The sequence below is a fragment of the Herpailurus yagouaroundi genome, unplaced genomic scaffold (genome assembly GCF_014898765.1).
Source record: "Herpailurus yagouaroundi ecotype Mexico unplaced genomic scaffold, PumYag 100, whole genome shotgun sequence".
In the NCBI taxonomy this organism is placed as follows: Eukaryota; Metazoa; Chordata; class Mammalia; order Carnivora; family Felidae; genus Herpailurus; species Herpailurus yagouaroundi.
This window is the reverse complement of record NW_024412391.1, coordinates 58,498,552-58,503,522: the sequence shown is the minus strand read 5'-3', so window position 1 is coordinate 58,503,522 and position 4,971 is coordinate 58,498,552. Positions and strand designations below refer to the sequence as shown.

Below are 4,971 nucleotides of genomic sequence, written 5' to 3'. Positions count from 1 at the left end.
AAGTATTAGACCCTATTGCAGAAAGAGTGATATTTTAAGTGTCAAAACCCTTGCTAGAAATGAGCCAGTAGGATTTGCCATAGCCAGAAACAGCCCTAGTTCAGTATTTATTAAACAGCAGTATCCAAGTGAGCAGATTAGTAGAAAGGAGTGGAGGAGGAGAATTTGGAACATGAGACAAGGCTTATGGGAGAAGTAAAAGGGGAAAAAAAAACCACTTGAAATTTATAGGTGGTAAGGGAAAATAAGCCATATATATGACTTATATAACCCAGCCTTTTTAATAATGGCCCATATAATATAGCATTTATATTGTTTCTTGTGAGCCAAGAACTCATATATATTAATAAGACAGTTTCATACTGGTTCTAGGAAATACTTAGTAAAAGTATAAACTGTTAAAGTTTTATTTTTTATATATAACTATAGGATCATATGTATTTCCAGTTTGAATTTACATGTTAAGATTTTTTCTATGTATAAAATACTTACACAGATTTTATTTCCATTTCAACTCCCAATAATCTAGTAGAGTATAATTTAGACTCCCTCTCCAGATGAGGTCACTGACTTTTAGAAAAAGTAAAATAGTTCAGTGTTAGATAGGTATGTATTATACGTATATTTAGGGAATGGCTGTCATGCTCTAGTGATCAAAGTAGACAATGTCCATATTTTTGCATATTTTATATTTGAATGTGTTCCTATGGTGGAGGAAGAAAAAAACCCCACACGAATAAACAGGGTAGTTGCATATAGTGATGTGGGAGGAAGGGGATATATGCCTAATTATAAATGGTCAGGGAAGTCATCTCTGAGGAAGTGACATTTGAACTGGGAACTGTATAATAAGAGTCAGGCCAGGTCTGCATGAAAATGTTTCAGGTGGTAATTTGTATCAGGAGACACTGCAGCATTATTTTTATACCAAGTGACCATGACATGGAGAAAAGCCTCTTTGAGTTCTCTATAGCACATAGCTACTTTGAATGTTTGGTGTAGGCACTGCCTTTTAAAAATGTGTTTATGCAGTTATTTCCTATATACATGCTCTTTAGTATTCAAGAGTGTTCTTGTAACTTTGGCAATAATTCTAAGAGTAAGTTTAGTTCAGATTGTGCTTTCTTTCTTTTAAAAAATTCTTACATTCTCTGGCAGCTGTAATACACCATGAATATTAAATTAAAATCAATTGCACACTTACTTATCCTACTCTAGGGATAAAAAGCATAAGCTAACTTGGAATTAACTTCCACTTTAAAAACATGACTTCATTTCAAAAGCTTAGGGTACTATCTGAGAAAGTTTGATATCCTCATGTCTCTTTATTAGAAGTCTTATGCAGCTAGTTTGGGTAGAAATAGGAAAAAAGGAACAGTATTAAAATGTACATCAAGCAGACATGAGATTAACTCAGGTTTTTTTTTCTGGATATTTTAGTACCTTTAGAGTGTGTAGTAGATCTTGGGATCTTCTCCAAGTATGTGTGTTTTCTTATTCCCACTCATTAAGCAACCATGTTCTTAACTAGGTACAATCTTAATACTCACCTATTTAGTGTTCACCTCAAGGGTTGCCTGCTATATATAAGAGGCTGCACTTAGGAAGTTCCAGAAAAGCCACTTGTTGGAACAAGTAAGATCCTAGGGCTCTGGCTAAGGCTGAGCCACAGGAGCTCAGGCTGACCATGGAGTGGTCAGATATACCCTCAGATTTGAACATAGAAAAATGCATCCTAGTTCATTTATGATCATGATAAAATGTTACTTATAATGATAAAGATATGATTGTATGAAACATTAGAGGGGAAAGGGAACTATAATCCATGCCTTAGGCAAAGGGCCAACTGAAAAGCAAGGACATTATATCAAGACAAAGGAAGATGAAGCAGAGATAGTGCACAAAAAAGTGGTTGGCTATATGATTTTGTAGGTCAGAATAGATATTTGAGGTGAAGTTAAGAGGTCGTTAGCAAAGGTGTGGTATTGAAAGCTATGGGATGATTGGTATTATTTAGGGAGAAGGTATGAAGGTGGGAAGGAGTTGCAGAGTTGTGTACTAATTCCAACATTTAAAGATAAGGTTGAGGAGATGTAAATCAGAGATGAAAAAACACTAAGGCATTTTGGTGTTACAGATGCCAAAGAAGAAGACTATTTAAAAAAGTGAGAGTTCAGTTATGTTTTATCAGTGCTGATAGAAAGGATGAGGACAGAGAAACCTTTATTAAGTTTAGCAGAAAAAAAAAGTTATTGGTGATCTTCCCTAACACAATTCTGGTACACTGGTGGGGAGAAAGAAGCCTTAGTGAGTGAGGTAGGTTTAGGAGTGATTGGGAAGTGAAGAAATGGTGACTGGCTGTGTATTCAAGGAGCATTTTCAGGAAGTTGGAATATGAATCTGAAATGAAAATATTGGACAGTAGTTGGAGTGGGAAACAGAAGAGTCAGTGAATGTTTTACTTGGGAGATGGGAGATGGTATAGAATTCAGAATGTTTTAACAGTGTTGAGTCAAATCTAGTAAAGGAAGAAAAACATAGAAGGAAACAGCAGTAGGAGCCTAAGTGGAAGGACTGTCCTTTAATTTGAGAAGAACCACTTATTTCTATTTCTAGTTGGGTTGAAGGAAAATGTAGACAGACTTGCAAGAAGGCAAATGTCAGGAAGTTAATAAGTTTCCATTCTCTGAAATATAGCTGGTAGGAAAGGGGTAGAAACCTACTAAGCACTTGAAGCTATTTCAATGCAGCATTTAAAGCCATCAGATTTCTACTCCAGTGGCTTCTCCCTACAGCTTCTGTTTGAGCCTTACATCGTCCTCCATTTACTATCAGTAGAGAATGTAGTGATTCCAAGATGGCCACATCTAGACTACAGAAGACATTATTTCCCCTTTGTTACCCATCTCTAGGGGATGGGTAAGTGTTTTCAAGGCATTACAAATTGGGCCAGTTGTAAAAATGTGAAGGAAAAAAGACGACCCTATATAGAATACCATCTATGGATCAGCCATTTTCACTTTAGTCCTACAATTTTCTGTGAAGGAAGGATCTTACTTTAATTTAGGAAACTGAGACATTAAGAAACTAACTAAAAGTCATACAGATAGTAGACAGCAGGGTAGGATTACCCCCTTTTCCTTCAGGAGAAGTATGGTGATATAAATCAACCCAAAAGGTTTCTTCTCCCAAGTTATAGCAACTTGTATAATACTTTGTAGCTCTGGAAACAGAAACTATAAAGTTTCTCTTTTAGATTTATTTAAAACATTATTTTTGTTGACAAATGATTTAAAAGCAACTTCATGAAGAGGATTGTGTTCATATTTAAAACTTCTCTATTGTAATACATGTCCTTTCTTTACAAAATAAATTGTTAAGAAATGTTAAGCACTATCAAGCATAAATGAATAATAAATGACATGAATCATGTTGCTATGTCAGTATTCAGACAATTATATTTTTAAAACAATCTTTTCCAAAATTGTTAAGAATAACGACCAGATAGATATTCTTCCCCCAAATACTCATAATTACAATTCAATACCCACTTTAAATGAATGAACTATCTAAAGAAATAATTATCACACAGTTTTTTTTCATACATAAAATCTAACTGTGTTGCCTGACATTTAGTAAACAAGTAGTTAATATTGGTTGGTTGAATGAATTAACAAATGGATATAAAATACAGTCTTTCAATGAACTCTTACTAAATAATACCCATGGCATCTCTGGAAAGGATACTTAGTTAATAAAAAGTGTACTCTTAAAGGTTAGTTCCATACATGTTAGCTCATCATGTGCTCATACCTCTATCATTTATTCAATTTATGTAGCATTAAATGACAGAATGAAATTACTGTGGTTACAACTCACATCAAATTGATAAAAGGCTTCCAAAACTGGCAAAGGGAAGTCTATAAATGAGTCTACCACTTCTCACTTTTTATTTCAAGTCAAATATGAATGATTCGTAGCACTTCCATATCTATGACATTTTCATTATTAAAAGTTTATTTAATTATCAGTATTATGCCCTTTTCTATTAAGAACATCATATTTTATATTGACCATTCTTTGTGAATGGAGTTATCAAAGTCATTCAACCCACTTGGAAACCTGAATATTGGTTATATTATGCTGATGGAGTTTGCTATTGACAGGTTAAATAGAATACATTTTCCCAGGGCTCTGGCAACTTGTCCATATATTCAGTTGAACTCTTTTGTGCTAGTAATAGAATAAATATGTACAACTGATTTCTTGTTGTTTCCCATTTATTTCTTTTAGGTTTTGTAGTGGTGATATATTCAATGACAGTAACCTCTCCTTACTGGTTTTTAGATTAATTTATTTTGATGCTATTTCATTATAAATGCATGACAAGTATAACAATTGGTGCTCGCTTCGGCAGCACATGTACTAGAATTGGAACGATACAGAGAAGATTGCATGGCCCCTGCACAAGGATGACACGCAAATTCATGAAGCATTCCATATTTAAAAAAAAAAAGAAGTAAAATAATTGTTGCTTGTAAATTAAGAACTGGACACATAGACTAACCATATTTGTTATTTGCTGTTAATATTGGTTGCTTCCAGTTTGTCCAAGTACATTAAAATATGATATTATGTGAGCACTAAAATTAACATATTTTAATATATGCACCCATTTTTGTCTTCCATTCCAGATTGAAATCCATTACAAAGACTGATGTTTTATTCCTCTTGTGCTTGAAATTGAATTCTTCATCAGAATAGATAGTAACTATTTATATGAGAAAATTACAATTCCTCCAAATAGAAGAGGACTTCCCCTCCTAGTTAAGTTGGTTGTCACGCTCAGATGGTATATTTTGCTTTGTCATTAGCTTCAATTGTTTTTGAATTGGAAAACACTTACCATGTCATTGAATTATTATAAGTAACATAATAAGTTGAAATCCTAAGATTTCTTTGCTTAGTAAC

The 4,971-nt window shown here is 33.7% G+C and overlaps 1 non-coding gene across 1 annotated transcript; it reads left to right on the top strand.

Annotated features, from left to right (window-relative positions):
* The first annotated feature begins 4,401 nt into the window (after nt 1-4,401).
* Nucleotides 4,402-4,507, top strand: LOC121029048 (U6 spliceosomal RNA). The gene has a single exon (XR_005789555.1). It is a non-coding gene; the product is annotated as a U6 spliceosomal RNA (small nuclear RNA).
* Nucleotides 4,508-4,971: the final 464 nt, after the last annotated feature.